The sequence below is a fragment of the Balaenoptera borealis genome, assembly GCF_965194805.1.
Source record: "Balaenoptera borealis genome assembly, chromosome: 13".
Taxonomy (NCBI): Eukaryota; Metazoa; Chordata; class Mammalia; order Artiodactyla; family Balaenopteridae; genus Balaenoptera; species Balaenoptera borealis.
The window spans coordinates 29,394,860-29,413,406 of record NC_138870.1 but is presented as its reverse complement, the minus strand read 5'-3'; the positions used below and the strand labels follow the sequence as shown (position 1 = coordinate 29,413,406).

Here is an 18,547-nt window from a genome sequence, read left to right as displayed (position 1 = left end):
AGAGCTTGCCCGGAGTAAACTTAGGCACTACCCTGAGGATCACGGTGGCCTTGCGTTTTCCCAGGAGGAACGAGGTCTGCAGGATTAACTCTCCTGCAGCGTGATAGGAACGCTGTTCATCGGGTGAAAGTGCTCGTTTGCTACGCAAGCGTACCTGCGGAGGCTATAACCTGGGCAACTTCAAGGTTTGGCAAGCAGCCCCTGAGACACTACAATCCAAGCTTCCAAAGGGAAAAGGCTGCTTTTGTCGGCAGAGCCAACGAACCCTTGTTAGCACCCAGCATAAGTACCTGCAGTACGGGAGCTGCGAAGGGAAACACACGAGACACACTGGGCACCTGAGAAGCTCCCCTCTACACTTGCAAGCAGCCTGTTTCTCTGGGGAAACATACTCGTTTCCTCCCCGGGCGTGCCTGCAGTGAGTAGAAGCTGGGCCTTCCTAGGGTTTCGCAAACAGCTCCTAGGCTACAAGAATCCACATTTCCAAAGGGGAAAAGACTTCTTTTGGAAGCAGGGACACCTATACTAGTTCAAAGCAAACATGAGTCCCTGCAGTAGTGGAGCTGCCGAGGGAGAGCATGGCGAAACCCTGGCAACTTCGCTAAGTATCTTTTACCGTGCAGGCTTCGAAGTGTGGCAAGATCCCTGAAGGAGGCCTGGTCTGAGCGAGGCCTAGTTGGCTCTACCTCTTCCGTGGGCCTAGCAGGGTAAAGGAGGAAGAGTGCTCTTTGCTCAGCTTGGACCTCACTTAGACGTCCTGCTAAACCAACGAGCCAGTCGGTGTGAGCTCCTGGATGGAAGGCTGAGCAGAGTGATTTTCAGAGTGCAGGTAGGGCCCTGGTCCTCACTGAGTCCACGTTCCCCAGCTCATGAAACCGGCTCAGACTGTCTTCGTGAGGTGGGTAAGCTCCGACAACCTAGGTTTCCAAAGGAAGACAGAGAGCAGTGTCCCGCCTTGGGATCTGCATGCAAGAAGTGTTCTGAAGGGCCTACACGGCTGCTTGATGCTCAGCAGGCAGAGAGGAGACGTGGGGGGAATCCGTGTGGTAGCATGGGAAACGGTGCGGAGGCCAGAGTGCTTGGAGTCCTGAAAGCTATCCTCTAGTTCCATTGAGGCACAACAACGGTGGAGACCTCATGGAACCGAGGCACGCAGAGCTTGCCCGTTGGAAACTTAGGCACTACCCTGAGGCTCAGGGTGGCCTTGCGCTTTCCCAGGAGGAACGAGGTCTGCAGAATTAACTCTCCTGCAGCGTGATAGGAACGCTGTTCCTCGGGTGAAAGTGCTCGTTTGCTACGCAAGCGTACCTGCGGAGGCTATAACCTGGGCAACTTCAAGGTTTGGCAAGCAGCCCCTGAGACACTACAATCCAAGCTTCCAAAGGGAAAAGGCTGCTTTTGTCGGCAGAGCCAACCAACTCTTGTTAGCACCCAGCATAAGTACCTGCAGTACGGGAGCTGCGAAGGGAAACAAACGGGACACACTGGGCACCTGAGAAGCTGCCCTCTACACTTGCAAACAGCCTGTTTCTCTGGGGAAACATACTCGTTTCCTCCCCGGGCGTGCCTGCAGTGAGTAAAAGCTGGGCCTTCCTATGGTTTCGCAAACAGCTCCTAGGCTACAAGAATCCACATTTCCAAAGGGGAAAAGACTGCTTTTGGAAGCAGGGACACCTATCCTAGTTCAAAGCAAACATGAGTCCCTGCAGTAGTGGAGCTGCCGAGGGAGAACATGGCGAAATCTTGGCAACTTCGCTAAGTATCTTTTACTGTGCAGGCTTCGAAGTGTGGCAAGATCCCTGAAGGAGGGCTGGCATGAGCGAGGCCTAGTTGGCTGTACCTCTTCCGTGGGCCTTGCAGGGTAAAGGAGGAAGTGTGCTCTTTGCTCAGCTTGGACCTCACTTAGACGTCCTGCTAAACCAACGAGCCAGTCGGTGTGAGCTCCTGGATGGAAGGCTGAGCAGAGTGATTTTCTGAGTGCAGGTAGGGCCCTGGTCCTCACTGAGTCCACGTTCCCCAGCTCATGAGACCGGCTCAGACTGTCTTGGTGAGCTGGGTAAGCTGCGACAACCTAGGTTTCCAAAGGAAGACAGAGAGCAGTGTGCCGCCTTGGGCTCTGCATGCAAGAAGTGTTCTGAAGGGCCTACACGGCTGCTTGTTGCTCAGCAGGCAGAGAGGAGACGTGGGGGGGATCCCTGTGGTAGCATGGGAAACGGTGCGGAGGTCAGAGTGCTTGGAGTCCTGAAAGCTATCCTCGCGTTCCATTGAAGCACAACAACGGTGGAGACCTCATGGAAACCGAGGCACGCAGAGCTTGCCCGTTGGAAACTTAGGCACTACCCTGAGGCTCAGGGTGGCCTTGCGCTTTCCCAGGAGGAAGGAGGTCTGCGGGATTAACTCTCCTCCAGCGTGACAGGAACCCTGTTCTTCGGTAGAAAGTGCTCGTTTGCTACGCAAGCGTACCTGCGGAGGCTATAACCTGGGCAACTTCAAGGTTTGGCTAGCAGCCCCTGAGACACTACAATCCAAGCTTCCAAAGGGAAAAGGCTGCTTTTGTCGGCAGAGCCAACCAACTCTTGTTAGCACCCAGCATAAGTACCTGCAGTACGGGAGCTGCGAAGGGAAACAAACGGGACACACTGGGCACCTGAGAAGCTCCCCTCTACACTTGCAAGCAGCCTGTTTCTCTGGGGAAACATACTCGTTTCCTGCCCGGGCGTGCCTGCAGTGAGTAGAAGCTGGGCCTTCCTAGGGTTTCGCAAACAGCTCCGAGGCTCAAAGAATCCACATTTCCAAAGGGGAAAAGACTGCTTTTTGAAGCAGGGCCACCTATCCTCGTTCACAGGAAACATGAGTCCCTGCAGTAGTGGAGCTGCCGAGGGAGAGCATGGCGAAACCCTGGCAACTTCGCTAAGTATCTTTTACTGTGCAGGCTTCGAACTGTGGCAAGATCCCTGAAGGAGGGATGGCCTGAGCGAGGCCTAGTTGGCTCTACCTCTTCCGGGGGCCTAGCAGGGTAAAGGAGGAAGTGTGCTCTTGCTCAGCTTGGACCTCACTTAGACGTCCTGCTAAACCAACGAGCCAGTCGGTGTGAGTTCCTGGATGGAAGGCTGAGCAGAGTGATTTTCTGAGTGCACGTAGGGCCCTGTTCCTCATTGAGTTCACGTTCCTCAGCACATGAGACCGGCTCAGACTGTCTTCGTGAGCTGGGGCAAGCTGCGACAACCTAGGTTTCCAGAGGAAGACAGAGAGCTGTGTGCCGCCTTGGGCTCTGCATGCAAGAAGGGTTCTGAAGGGCCTACACGGCTGCTTGTTGCTCAGCAGGCAGAGAGGAGACGTGGGGGGGATACGTGTGGTAGCATGGGAAACGGTGCGGAGGCCAGAGTGCTTGGAGTCCTGAAAGCTATCCTCGCATTCCATTGAGGCACAACAAAGGTGGAGACCTCATGGAAACCGAGGCACGCAGAGCTTGCACGGAGCAAACTTAGGCACTACCCTGAGGCTCAGGGTGGCCTTGCGCTTTCCCAGGAGGAACGAGGTCTGCGGGATTAACTCTCCTCCAGCGTGACAGGAACCCTGTTCCTCGGGTGAAAGTGCTCGTTTGCTACTCAAGCGTACCTCTGGAGGCTATAACCTGGGCAACTTCAAGGTTTGGCAAGCAGCCCCTGAGACACTACAATCCAAGCTTCCAAAAGGAAAAGGCTGCTTTTGTCGGAAGAGCCACCTACCCTTGTTAGCCCCCAGCATAAGTACCTGCAGGATGTCAGCTGCGAAGGGAAACAAACGGGACACACTGGGCACCTGAGAAGCTCCCCTCGGCACTTGCAAGCAGCCTGTTTCTCTGGGGAAACATACTCGTTTCCTCCCCGGGCGTGCCTGCAGTGAGTAGAAGCTGGGCCTTCCTAGGGTTTCGCAAACAGCTCCTAGGCTACAGGAATCCACATTTCCAAAGGGGAAAAGACTGCTTTTGGAAGCAGGGACACCTATACTAGTTCAAAGCAAACATGAGTCCCTGCAGTAGTGGAGCTGCCGAGGGAGAGCATGGCGAAACCCTGGCAACTTCGCTAAGTATCTTTTACTGTGCAGGCTTCGAAGTGTGGCAAGATCCCTGAAGGAGGGCTGGCCTGAGCGAGGCCTAGTTGGCTCTACCTCTTCCGTGGGCCTAGCAGGGTAAAGGAGGAAGTGTGTTCTTTGCTCAGCTTGGACCTCACTTAGACCTCCCGCTAAACCAACGAGCCAGTCGGTGTGAGCTCCTGGATGGAAGGCTGAGCAGAGTGATTTTCTGAGTGCACGTATGGCCCTGGTCCTCACTGAGTCCACGTTCCCCAGCTCATGAGACCGGCTCAGACTGTCTTGGTGAGCTGGGTAAGCTGCGACAACCTAGGTTTCCAAAGGAAGACAGAGAGCAGTGTGCCGCCTTGGGCTCTGCATGCAAGAAGGGTTCTGAAGGGCCTACACGGCTGCTTGTTGCTCAGCAGGCAGAGAGGAGACGTGGGGGGAATCCGTGTGGTAGCATGGGAAACGGTGCGGAGGCCAGAGTGCTTGGAGTCCTGAAAGCTATCCTCTAGTTCCATTGAGGCACAACAACGGTGGAGACCTCATGGAACCGAGGCACGCAGAGCTTGCCCGTTGGAAACTTAGGCACTACCCTGAGGCTCAGGGTGGCCTTGCGCTTTCCCAGGAGGAACGAGGTCTGCAGAATTAACTCTCCTGCAGCGTGATAGGAACGCTGTTCCTCGGGTGAAAGTGCTCGTTTGCTACGCAAGCGTACCTGCGGAGGCTATAACCTGGGCAACTTCAAGGTTTGGCAAGCAGCCCCTGAGACACTACAATCCAAGCTTCCAAAGGGAAAAGGCTGCTTTTGTCGGCAGAGCCAACGAACCCTTGTTAGCACCCAGCATAAGTACCTGCAGTACGGGAGCTGCGAAGGGAAACAAACGGGACACACTGGGCACCTGAGAAGCTCCCCTCTACACTTGCAAGCAGCCTGTTTCTCTGGGGAAACATACTCGTTTCCTGCCCGGGCGTGCCTGCAGTGAGTAGAAGCTGGGCCTTCCTAGGGTTTCGCAAACAGCTCCGAGGCTCAAAGAATCCACATTTCCAAAGGGGAAAAGACTGCTTTTGGAAGCAGGGACACCTATCCTCGTTCACAGCAAACATGAGTCCCTGCAGTAGTGGAGCTGCCGAGGGAGAGCATGGCGAAACCCTGGCAATTTCGCTAAGTATCTTTTACTGTGCAGGCTTCGAACTGTGGCAAGATCCCTGAAGGAGGGCTGGCCTGAGCGAGGCCTAGTTGGCTCTACCTCTTCCGGGGGCCTAGCAGGGTAAAGGAGGAAGTGTGCTCTTGCTCAGCTTGGACCTCACTTAGACGTCCTGCTAAACCAACGAGCCAGTCGGTGTGAGTTCCTGGATGGAAGGCTGAGCAGAGTGATTTTCTGAGTGCACGTAGGGCCCTGGTCCTCATTGAGTTCACATTTCTCAGCACATGAGACCGGCTCAGACTGTCTTCGTAGCTGGGGCAAGCTGCCACAACCTAGGTTTCCAGAGGAAGACAGAGAGAAGTGTGCCGCCTTGGGCTCTGCATGCAAGAAGGGTTCTGAAGGGCCTACACGGCTGCTTGTTGCTCAGCAGGCAGAGAGGAGACGTGGGGGGGATACGTGTGGTAGCATGGGAAACGGTGCGGAGGTCAGAGTGCTTGGAGTCCTGAAAGCTATCCTCGCATTCCATTGAGGCACAACAAAGGTGGAGACCTCATGGAAACCGAGGCACGCAGAGCTTGCCCGGAGTAAACTTAGGCACTGCCCTGAGGCTCAGGGTGGCCTTGCGCTTTCCCAGGAGGAACGAGGTCTGCGGGATTAACTCTCCTGCAGCGTGATAGGAACGCTGTTCATCGGGTGAAAGTGCTCGTTTGCTACGCAAGCGTACCTGCGGCGGCTATAACCTGGGCAACTTCAAGTTTTGGCAAGCAGCCCCTGAGACACTACAATCCAAGCTTCCAAAGGGAAAAGGCTGCTTTTGTCGGAAGAGCCAACCAACCCTTGTTAGCACCCAGCATAAGTACCTGCAGTACGGGAGCTGTGAAGGGAAACAAACGGGACACACTGGGCACCTGAGAAGCTCCCCTCGACACTTGCAAGCAGCCTGTTTCTCTGGGGAAACATACTCGTTTCCTCCCCGGGCGTGCCTGCAGTGAGTAGAAGCTGGGCCTTCCTAGGGTTTCGCAAACAGCTCCTAGGCTACAGGAATCCACATTTCCAAAGGGGAAAAGACTGCTTTTGGAAGCAGGGACACCTATACTAGTTCACAGCAAACATGAGTCCCTGCAGTAGTGGAGCTGCCGAGGGAGAGCATGGCGAAACCCTGGCAACTTCGCTAAGTATCTTTTACTGTGCAGGCTTCGAAGTGTGGCAAGATCCCTGAAGGAGGGCTGGCCTGAGCGAGGCCTAGTTGGCTCTACCTCTTCCGTGGGCCTAGCAGGGTAAAGGAGGAAGTGTGTTCTTTGCTCAGCTTGGACCTCACTTAGACCTCCTGCTAAACCAACGAGCCAGTCGGTGTGAGCTCCTGGATGGAAGGCTGAGCATTGTGATTTTCTGAGTGCAGGTAGGGCCCTGGTCCTCACTGAGTCCACGTTCCCCAGCTCATGAGACCGGCTCAGACTGTCTTGGTGAGCTGGGTAAGCTGCGACAACCTAGGTTTCCCAAGGAAGACAGAGAGCAGTGTGCCGCCTTGGGCTCTGCATGCAGAAGTGTTCTGAAGGGCCTACACGGCTGCTTGTTGCTCAGCAGGCAGAGAGGAGACCTGGGGGGGATCCGTGTGGTAGCATGGGAAACGGTGCGGAGGTCAGAGTGCTTGGAGTCCTGAAAGCTATCTTCACGTTCCATTGAAGCACAACAACGGTGGAAACCTCATGGAAACCGAGGCACGCAGAGCTTGCCCGTTGGAAACTTAGGCACTACCCTGAGGCTCAGGGTGGACTTGCGCTTTCCCAGGAGGAACGAGGTCTGCAGGATTAACTCTCCTCCAGCGTGACAGGAACCCTGTTCATCGGTAGAAAGTCCTCGTTTGCTACGCAAGCGTACCTGCGGAGGCTATAACCTGGTCAACTTCAAGTTTTGGCAAGCAGCCCCTGAGACACTACAATCCAAGCTTCCAAAGGGAAAAGGCTGCTTTTGTCGGCAGAGCCAACCAACCCTTGTTAGCACCCAGCATAAGTACCTGCAGTACGGGAGCTGCGAAGGGAAACACACGGGACACACTGGGCACCTGAGAAGCTCCCCTCTACACTTGCAAGCAGCCTGTTTCTCTGAGGGAACATACTCGTTTCCTGCCCGGGCGTGCCTGCGGTGAGTAGAAGCTGGGCCTTCCTAGGGTTTCGCAAACAGCTCCTAGGCTACAAGAATCCACATTTCCAAAGGGGAAAAGACTGCTTTTGGAAGCATGGACACCTATACTAGTTGAAAGCAAACATGAGTACCTGCAGTAGTGGAGCTGCCGAGGGAGAGCATGGCGAAACCCTGGCAACTTCGCTAAGTATCTTTTACTGTGCAGGCTTCGAACTGTGGCAAGATCCCTGAAGGAGGCCTGGTCTGAGCGAGGCCTAGTTGGCTCTACCTCTTCCGTGGGCCTAGCAGGGTAAAGGAGGAAGAGTGCTCTTTGCTCAGCTTGGACCTCACTTAGACGTCCTGCTAAACCAACGAGCCAGTCGGTGTGAGCTCCTGGATGGAAGGCTGAGCAGAGTGATTTTCTGAGTGCAGGTAGGGCCCTGGTCCTCACTGAGTCCACGTCTCCCAGCTCATGAGAACGGCTCAGACTGTCTTCGTGAGCTGGGGCAAGCTGCGACATCCTAGGTTTCCAAAGGAAGACAGAGAGCAGTGTGCCCCCTTGGGTTCTGCATGCAAGAAGTGTTCCGAAGGGCCTACACGGCTGCTTGTTGCTCAGCAGGCAGAGAGGAGACGGGGGCGGATCTGTGTGGTAGCATGGGAAATGGTGCGGAGGTCAGAGTGCTTGGAGTCCTGAAAGCTATCCTCGCGTTCCATTGAAGCACAACAACGATGGAGACCTCATGGAAACCGAGGCACGCAGAGCTTGCCCTGTGGAAACTTAGGCACTACCCTGAGGCTCAGGGTGGCCTTGCGCTTTCCCAGGAGGAACGAGGTCTGAGGGATTAACTCTCCTGCAGCGTGACAGGAACCCTGTTCCTCGGGTGAAAGTGCTCGTTTGCTACTCAAGCGTTCCTCTGGAGGCTATAACCTGGGCAACTTCAAGGTTTGGCAAGCAGCCCCTGAGACACTACAATCCAAGCTTCCAAAAGGAAAAGGCTGCTTTTGTCGGAAGAGCCACCTACCCTTGTTAGCCCCCAGCATAAGTACCTGCAGGATGTCAGCTGCGAAGGGAAACAAACGGGACACACTGGGCACCTGAGAAGCTCCGCTCGACACTTGCAAGCAGCCTGTTTCTCTGGGGAAACATACTCGTTTCCTCCCCGGGCGTGCCTGCCGTGAGTAGAAGCTGGGCCTTCCTAGGGTTTTGCAAACAGCTCCGAGGCTACAAGAATCCACATTTCCAAAGGGGAAAAGACTGCTTTTTGAAGTGGGCCACCTATCCTAGTTCAAAGCAAACATGAGTCCCTGCAGTAGTGGAGCTGCCGAGGTAGAATGGCGAAACCCTGGCAACTTCGCTAAATATCTTTTACTGTGCAGGCTTCGAACTGTGGCAAGATCCCTAAAGGAGGGCTGGCCTGAGCGAGGCCTAGTTGGCTCTACCTCTTCCGTGGGCCTAGCAGGGTAAAGGAGGAAGTGTGTTCTTTGCTCAGCTTGGACCTCACTTAGACCTCCCGCTAAACCAACGAGCCAGTCGGTGTGAGCTCCTGGATGGAAGGCTGAGCAGAGTGATTTTCTGAGTGCAGGTAGGGCCCTGGTCCTCACTCAGTCCACGTTCCCCAGCTCATGAGACCGGCTCAAACTGTCTTCGTGAGCTGGGTAAGCGGCGACAACCTAGGTTTCCAAAGGAAGACAGAGAGCAGTGTGCCGCCTTGGGCTCTGCATGCAAGAAGTGTTCTGAAGGGCCTACACGGCTGCTTGTTGCTCAGCAGGCAGAGAGGAGACATGGGGGGGATCCGTGTGGTAGCATGGGAAACGGTGCGGAGGCCAGAGTGCTTGGAGTCCTGAAAGCTATCCTCGCGTTCCATTGAAGCACAACAACGGTGGAGACCTCATGGAAACCGAGGCACGCAGAGCTTGCCCGTTGGAAACTTAGGCACTACCCTGAGGCTCAGGGTGGCCTTGCGCTTTCTCAGGAGGAAGGAGGTCTGCGGGATTAACTCTCCTCCAGCGTGACAGGAACCCTGTTCATCGGTAGAAAGTGCTCGTTTGCTACGCAAGCGTACCTGCGGAGGCTATAACCTGGGCAACTTCAAGGTTTGGCAAGCAGCCCCTGAGACACTAGAATCCAAGCTTCCAAAAGGAAAAGGCTGCTTTTGTCGGCAGAGCCACCTATCCTTGTTAGCACCCAGCATAAGTACCTGCAGGATGGGAGCTGCGAAGGGAAACAAAGGGGACACACTGGGCACCTGAGAAGCTCCCCTCGACACTTTCAAGCAGCCTGTTTCTCTGGAGGAACATACTCGTTTCCTCCCCGGGCATGCCTGCAGTGAGCAGAAGCTGGGCCTTCCCAGGGTTTCGCAAACAGCTCCGAAGCTACAAGAAACCACATTTCCAAAGGGGAAAAGACTGCTTTTTGAAGCAGGGCCACCTATCCTAGTTCAAAGCAAACATGAGTCCCTGCAATAGTGGAGCTGTCGAGGGAGAGAATTGGGAGACCCTGGCAACTTCGCTAAGTATCTTTTATGGTGCAGGCTTCGAAGTGTGGCAATACCACTGAAGGAGGGCTGTCGTGAGCGAGGCCTAGTTGGCTCTACCTCTTCCGGGGGCCTAGCGGGTTAAAGGAAGAATTGTGCTGTTTGCTCAGCTTGGACTTCACATCGACGTCCTACTAAACCAAGGAGCCAGTCGGTGTGAGCTCCTGGACGGAAGGCTGAGCAGAGTGATTTTCTGAGTGCAAGTAGGGCCCTGGTCCTCACTGAGTTCACGTTCCTCAGCACATGAGACCGGCTCAGACTGTCTTCGTGGGCTGGGGCAAGCTGCGACAACCTAGGTTTCCAAAGGAAGACCGAGAGCAGAGTGCCGCCTTGGGCTCTGCATGCATGAAGTGTTCCGAAGGGCCTACCTGGCTGCTTGTGGCTCAGCAGGCAGAGAGGAGACGTGGGGCGGATCCGTGTGGTAGCACGGGAAACGGTGCGGAGGTCAGAGTGCTTGGAGTCCTGAAAGCTATCCTCGCGTTCCATTGAAGCACAACAACGGTGGAGACCTCATGGAAACCGAGGCACGCAGAGCTTGCCCGTTGGAAACTTAGGCACTACCCTGAGGCTCAGGGTGGCCTTGCGCTTTCCCAGGAGGAACGAGGTCTGCGGGATTAACTCTCCTCCAGCGTGACCGGAACCGTGTTCCTCGGGTGAAAATGCTCGTTTGCTACGCAAGCGTACCTGCGGAGGCCATAACCTGGACAACTTCAAGGTTCGGCAAGCAGCCCCTGAGACACTACAATCCAAGCTTCCACAGGGAAAAGGCTGCTTTTGTAGGCAGAGCCAACCAACCCTTGTTAGCACCCAGCATAAGTACCTGCAGTACGGGAGCTGCGAAGGGAAACAAAGGGAACACACTGGGCACCTGAGAAGCTCCTCTCGACACTTGCAAGCAGCCTGTTTCTCTGGAGAAACATACTCGTTTCCTGCCCAGGCGTGCCTGCAGTGAGTAGAAGCTGGGCCTTCCTAGGGTTTTGCAAACAGCTCCGAGGCTCAAAGAATCCACATTTCCAAAGGGGAAAAGACTGCTTTTGGAAGCAGGGCCACCTATCCTAGTTCAAAGCAAACATGAGTACCTGCAGTAGTGGAGCTGCCGAGGGAGAGCATGGCGAAACCCTGGCAACTTCGCTATGTATCTTTTACTGTGCAGGCTTCGAAGTGTGGCAAGATCCCTGACGGAGGGGTGGCCTGAGAGAGGCCTAGTTGGCTCTACCTCTTCCGTGGGCCTAGCAGGGTAAAGTGAGGAATTGTGCTCTTTGCTCAGTTTGGATATCACATCGATGTCCTGCTTAACCTAGCGAGCCGGAAGGTGTTGGCTACCAGAAGGGACGCTGAGCAGAGTGTTTGTCTCAGTGCAGGTAGGGCCCTTGTCCTCACTGAGTCCAAGTTGTCCAGCACATGAGACCGGCTCGGACTGTCTTCGTGAGCTGGGGCAAGCTGCGGCAACCTAGGTTTCCAAGAAGAGAGAGAGCAGTGTGCCGCCTTGGGCTCTGCATGCAAGAAGGGTTCTGAAGGGCCTACACGGCTGCTTCTTGCTCAGCAGGCAGTGAGGAGACATGGGGTGCCTCCGTGTAGTTGCATGGCAAACCGTGCGGTGTCCAGAGTGCTTGGAGTCCTGAAAGCTATCCTCGCGTTCCACTGAAGCACAACAACGGTAGAGACCTCATGGAAACCGAGGCACGCAGACCATCCCCAGTGGTAACTTAGACACTAGCCTGGGGCTTAGGGTGGCCTTGCGCTTTCCCAGGCGGAACGAATTCTGCAGGTTTATCTCTCCTCCAGCGTGGCAGGAACCCGGTTTCTCGGGGGAAAGTGCTCGTTTCCTACGCAAGCATACCTGCGGAGGCTAAAATCAGGGCAACTTCAGGGTTTGGCAGGCAGCCCCTGGGACACTAGAATGCAAGCTTCAAAAGGGAAAAGGTTGCTTTTTTCAGCAGAGCCAGCTAGCCTTGTGAGCACCCACCGTAAGTACCTGCAGTATGGGAGCTGCGAAGGGAGACAAACGGGACACACTGGGCACCTGAGAGGCTCCCCTCGACACCTGCAAGCAGCCTGTTGCTCTGGGGAAACATACTCGTTTCCTCCCAAGGCGTGCCTGCAGTGAGTAGAAGCTGTGACTTCCTAGGGTTTCACAAACAGCTCCGAGGCTACAAGAATCCAGATATCCAAAGGGGAAAAGACTGCTTTTCGAAACAGGGCCACCTATCCTAGTTCACAGCAAACATGAGTCCCTGCAGTAGTGGACCTGCTAAGGGAGAGCATGGCGAAACCCTGGGAACTTCGCTAAGTAACTTTCACTGTGCAGGTGTCGAAGTGCGGCAAGATTCCTGACGGAGGGCTTGCCTGAGAGAGGCCTAGTTGGCAGTGCCTTTTCTGTGGGCCTAGCAGTGTAAAGTGAGGAATTGTGCTCTTTGCTCAGCTTGGATCTCACATCGACGTCCTGCTTATCATAGCGAGCCGGCAGGTGTGAGCTCCCGGAAGGAACGCTGAGCAGAGTGTTTGTCTCAGTGCAGGTAGGGCCCTTGTCCTCACTGAGTCCAAGTTGCCCAGCACATGAGACCAGCTCGGACTGTCTTCGTGATCTGGGGCAAGCTGCAGCAACCTAGGTTTCCAAGAAGAGAGAGAGCAGTGTGCCGCCTTGGGCTCTGCATGCCAAGAAGTGTTCTGAAGGGCCTACACGGCTGCTTGTTGCTAAGCAGGCAGAGAGGAGACGTGGGGGGGCTCCGTGAGGTTGCATGGGAAACGGTGCGGAGGCCAGAGTGCTTGGAGTCCTGAAAGCTATCCTCGCGTTCCACTGAAGCACAACAACGGTGGAGACCTCATGGAAACCGAGGCACGCAGAGCTTGCCCGGTGGGAACTTAGACACTACCCTGAGCCTCAGGGTGGCCTTGAGCTTTCCCAGGTGAAACGAGGTCTGCGGGATTATCTCTCCTCCAGCGTGTCAGGAACCCGTTTTCTCGGGGAAAGTGTTCGTTTCCTACACAAGCGTACCTGCGGAGGCTAGAAGCTGGGCAACTCCTGATTTTGGCAGGCAGCCTCTGAAACACTAGAATCCAAGCTTCCAAAGGGAAAAGGCCTCTTTTTCAGCAGAGCCACCTACGCTTGTCAGCACCCAGCATAAGTACCTGCAGTATGGCAGATGCGAAGGGAGACAAACGGGACACACTGGGCACCTGAGAAACTCCCCTCGACACTTGCAAGCAGCCTCTTTCTCTGGGGGAACATACTCGTTTCCTCCCCGGGCGTGCCTGCAGTGAGTAGAAACTGGGTCTTCATAGGGTTACACAAACAGCTCTGAGGCTACAAGAATCCAGATATCCAAAGGGGAAAAGACTGCTTTTCGAAGTAGGGTCACCTATCCTAGTTCACAGCAAACATGAGTCCCTGCAGTAGTGGAGCTGCCGAGGGAGAGCATGGCGAAACCCTGGGAACTTCGCTAAATACCTTTCACTGTGCAGGCATTGAAGTGTGGCAAGATCCCTGACGGAGGGCTGGCCTGAGCGAGGCCTAGTTGGCAGTGCCTCTTCCGGGGGACTAGCAGTGTAAAGTGAGGAATTGTGCTCTTTGCTCAGCTTGGATCTCACATCGACGTCATGCTTAACCTAGCGAGCTGGCAGGTGTGAGCTCCCGGAAGGAACGCTGAGCAGTGTGTTTGTCTCAGTGCAGGTAGGGCCCTTGTCCTCCCTGAGTCCAAGTTGTCCAGCACCTGAGACCGGCTCGGACCGTCCTCGTGAGTTGGGGAAAGCTTCGGTGACCTAGGTTTTCAAGAAGAGAGAGAGCAGTGTGCCGCCTTTGGGTCTGCATGCCAAGAAGTGTTCCGAAGGGCCTACATGGCTGCTTGTTGCTCAGCAGGCCGAGAGGAGACGTGGGGGGTCTCCGTGTTTTTGCATTGGAAATGGTGCAGAGGCCAGAGTGCTTGGAGTCCTGAAAGTTATCCTCGCGTTCCACTGAAGCACAACAACGGTGGAGACCTCATGGAAACCGACGCATGCAGAGCTTCCCGGTGGTAACTTAGACACTACCCTGAGGCTCAGGGTGGACTTGCGCTTTCCCAGGCGGAACGAGGTCTGCGGGATTATTTCTCCTCCAGCATGACAGAAGCCAGCTTTCTCGGAAGAAAGTGCTCGTTTCCTACTCAAAATTATCTGCGGAGGCTAGAAGCTGGGCAACTACGTTTATCTGGCTTCACCCAAGTTCTATCTTCCTGTCATGGAAGAGAGATGACAAGAACGAGTTTCCAGGAAGTACTTTAGTCATGGGGATTGATTCATTGCACCTCAGTGACACTCAGAAAGGGAGAGCAACGTTGAACTTAAGAATGGGTCAAACTGTGTCCCCAGGGCTGTTTTAAAGCTGTAGAAAGTGAGATATACAACCAAAAAGCAATTAATTGCTCTTCCCACTGCATAGAAATAGTTGATCTCAACAGTCGGTCTCGTGTTATTTTTCTCGGAAGATATCCAAGGAACTGACAGGACAAAACTGTCTCCCAAACACATGATTTCATACATGACGGTCTTAAGCCTAGGAAAAGGCATCGAGGAGTTCAAGCAGTCGATCGACTCAGGGTTCATGGATACTGCTGCACACCAAACTTTGCTTATGGGAAACACTGGGGCTTACCTTGATTCTAGGGGTCACGTTCTCTTTGCACTTCATCTAGGGTGGGCAGTGACGTGAGCTCTGAGCAAGCAGTGGAAACCTCCCCACTACTTATGAGAAAACGCATTTTTATTCAAAGAGGCATTCCCAGAAGTGAATAAAAGATGGTTAACCTCAGACAGCCTTGAAGTCGCCACTTTCTGTCTTTAAAAGGGAAAAATACTGACTTTTCTAGTCCTCCCAATTACAAAGTAGATCACACAGCATATTTACTTATCTTTTCTGACTAGCTAAAAGAGACACTTGGAACAAAGATTGCTCTTGCACGATGAAACGTTTGGATGCTACGTGTACTGTGAGCAATTAACTGTAGAATCTTCTAAATGCCCTCAATAGGCCTAGGTGTCTTTGGATGATCTAAATGCTGAGCAGCGCTCAAAGTAAATCTCTACATTAGTTTTGGCTGAACCTAATGTCTGGTTTCCTCTTCAGTTAGAGAGACGTCCAACATGAGTTCTCAAAATGAATTGGAGACCCGGTGTTTTTACATTGCAGCTCAGGTTTCCTCACTTTGGCACACCCACATTGAAAGAAAGCCTACCAAGAACTGTCTTCCTGATGTTGTTTGAAAACTGAGGAATGCAATCCATTGAATTAAGCAAGCTGGTCCTAGTCCTTCAAACTGAAAAGAAAGGATGGTGCCCAGAGATGTGTTTCCCAGGATGGTGCTAAGAAGGCTTTTGGGCCACAGTGTACTTCCACGGGAAAAGTAAACATGCGAGAATCCTGAGTGCTGTGAGGAATACTGGAGCTAAAGCAGTCCATTGACTAAGGTTTCCTGGAAACTATTGCACCCTATCTTTTGTGATGGGAAAATGTGCACCTTACCTCTAAACTAGAGGTCACATTTGGTTGGCACATTAGTTACAGAATGCTGTGGGATGAGCTCCCAGAAAGGAATCGAAAGTACCTGGTTTCTTTAGGGAAAACTCACTGTTCCTCGCATAAATATTTGTAGAGTGACGAATAGATGGGCAGTGTGTGTTAGAGACACCTTGGACGCCAAAACCATGTCGCTTTCCAAAGGGGGAAATGCGGGCTTTCCCGACATTCTCCAGTTACCAACCTGATCCCACAGGTCATTTACAGGCACTCGCTTCCTGACTACTGGAGACATTTGGGACACACTGGGCCCTTCCATGATGACACGTTTGAGGCTGGGATTTCTGCGTGTGGTGAGTAGCATTATGCATGTAATGACCTATTCAGGCCTACGAGACTTTGGACTATCCAAATGCCTTGGAGTGTTACCGGTATTTAGATACTCTTTTTTTTTTTTTTTTTTGAGGTAAAATATCCCAGCAGTTTTTATCGATTAATATTCATAAACATACACAGCAGCTTCATTAGATATTTCAATTTTCCTCTTCAGTTTGAATGTGGAGTATTAGGAGAAGCTTTTGCATGTCAAGGTACAGGAGGCAGAGATCACCCTGCACTGCTACCTATATTTTCCAGCTAGAGGTAAAAATTAGTTAAGTGGAAAGGATTTTCATATAGATTTTCGCTCTTCCTTTTGAATGTACACAATAAAACAAGAGTGACAGACCTGAAATTACAATCACCAATCAAACCCAAGATAGTTGTTGTCCACATTCATTGGGAAATACAGCACAGAGGACATGGTCTGTGAATTGGGGTGTCATCAAAGAGGAGGTGGTGGAGGTTCATTTCCTATATTACTCTCTTTTAAATTTAGGTTTTCTAAAGCAACATCTAAAGGCATAATATCTACACAGCCCATAGCACCAAAATCTGCCAATTCGCCCCGTTCATCCTCGTCTGAGGACGAGCTCTCTTCAGGAACTAAAGTTGATCGAAGGCGCTCTTAAATAAAGAGAGTGTGGTCTGTGCACTCACTTTCCATGGACTGGTGCACTGTTTCAGACAATTTAGGATCGTTCAACCTTGTTAGAAGAAACTGGGAATTCTGGATAGTTTGCTGACTGCTTTCTGTGTTAGTTGTGTTGTTTGTTTCTGTGGAATGTGTGATTGTAGTGGTGACATTCCTTGTGTTAGTACGCCAGGTTGCATTGCGTGCAGTGTCCAGTTGTGGCCGTGCTGCCAGGGCGTGCTGTCATTCTAGATACAGCTGTATCTGGAGTTGTTGTCACTGAGAAGTGGAAGGGCCAGAGGAATTAAGCTGTCCCCCTGCGGAACGTCTCACTCCTGATAACTGGGATCAAAGCTCAGCTAGAGGATCCATGGCTTCCCTATTGCTTGGAGAATGTGAAGTCCGAGAAGAAGAAAGTCTGCCAGTAGAACTGCTATTGGAATGAATGTTTGATCTACGTACACCAGGGCCTCCCAATCCCCAGCCAGGGTGAAACATTCTATGTATATGTCGAAAACCGCTCAATTCATCTAAATCTCTAGGGGCTCTGTGTTCAACTGTAAGACGAGCTGCAGGGTCATCCGTGACATGATTAGGACTGCCTCCAGGTAATGCTGCAAATATTGGGCACATCACTTCTGTTGATGTTTCTGCATGTTCAGAAGTAACATGTGCTTGAAGAGATGTCTCCGTATAGCCAATTTTTCCACAATAGGGACAAGTAAAACCCTGTGGCTGCTCTACAGAGAAAGCTTAGGAACCATAGTACAAATCAACATCTACACTTGCTTGTTAACATGCAGTGCATTGGATGGTCAGTTGTATGCCTTGTTCTTCTTGCACCACTCTCATAACAAAATGCACAAAAATTGTAACCATTGCATATTAAACACTTATAGCTGTGACTTTGAAAATTTCCCTTGAAACATGCATCACAGCTGACACCGTCATGTCGGGACATCCTATTTCAGAGGGTGGCGATGCGGGCCCTACCGAGCTCAGGCTGCAGTGTCCCCCGCGGTGTCCTGGTCCTGCACTCGTGGGACGGCCTTCTTCCACTGGAATCCAGGGCTCGGCCGCGGGGACGGGGTGGGCAGCAGAGCGCTACCGCGGCGGCGGCACCGCGGCGGCGGCGGCTGGAGGAAGCGCGGGCTGGGAATGAGGCCGGGCCTGGACGGGGCTGAGCTCCTCCAGGAGACGGTCCGACGCCGCGGTTCCGCTGGCGCATGCCTTGACTCGGTCACTCTCGGGCCCGCCGGTTCCAGGTTGTGGCGCCGCGCTCCGTAAATCCCGCTCCTCCCTACATCCGGCCCACCAAACGCCACTCTCCCCGGGCTCCAACGTCCGCCTTCTCCTCCTCTTCTTCCTCCTCCTCCACCTCACTCCCCCGCCTGCTCTGCAGCCCCGCCTCTCGCTGGCCGTGCCGGGTCAAGACACCTGGTGCCCTGGGCGGGAGGGAACTGTGGGAGCAGCGCGGAGGCAGCGGGTCGGGGCACGTCATCTGCGCGCACCCACAGGCAGGCAGCGGTCGGGCGCCGGGCGCCGGAGACCGCCCGAAACCGCCCTCGGCCTGGCGGCCGCCCCCTCACTACCACCTCTGTACTGTTTTTCAGGCTTGGCCTAGAGTCGACCTTCCCGCCATGCTACAGGGATGACTGGTATGAGTTCCCAGGATGTACTTTAGTCACAGGGATTGTTTCGGTGGAGTTTAGAGGTCCTCACAAATGTAGAGCCACGTGCAACACACGACTGGCTAGAACTGTGTTCCCGTGACTGGTTTAAGCTGTAGAAAGGTAGCTATGCAAGCAAGAAAGTAATTAATTGCCCTTCCCTCTGCGTAGAAAGAGTTCATCCTAAAGTCTGTTTCGCCTTATGTTGCTTGGAAGACGCACAAGGGACCCACAGGACACACGTTCTCCCTCGGAAGTGAATTCATATGCCACTGTCTTAAATCTCCGAAAAGGCATAGAGGATTTAAAACACTCGATCCACTCAAGGATCATGGAGACAGCTGCACACCAAACTTTGCTGATGGGAAACACTGGGGTTTATCTTGAGGCTATGGGTCACGTTTACTTCGCAGTATAGGTAAGGTGCGCTATAGGATGAAGTCCTAGGAAGCAGTGGAGATCTCTGGCTTCTTATGAGAAAACTCATTTTTCTTCACAGACTCATTCCTAGAAGTGCAAAA

The 18,547-nt window shown here is 53.3% G+C and overlaps 1 pseudogene across 1 annotated transcript; it reads right to left on the bottom strand.

Moving 5' to 3' along the window:
• Window positions 1-12,945: 12,945 nt before the first annotated feature.
• Window positions 12,946-17,749, bottom strand: LOC309609963 (E3 ubiquitin-protein ligase KCMF1 pseudogene; annotated as a pseudogene). The gene has a single exon. The product of its transcript is annotated as an E3 ubiquitin-protein ligase KCMF1 pseudogene (transcript).
• Window positions 17,750-18,547: the final 798 nt, after the last annotated feature.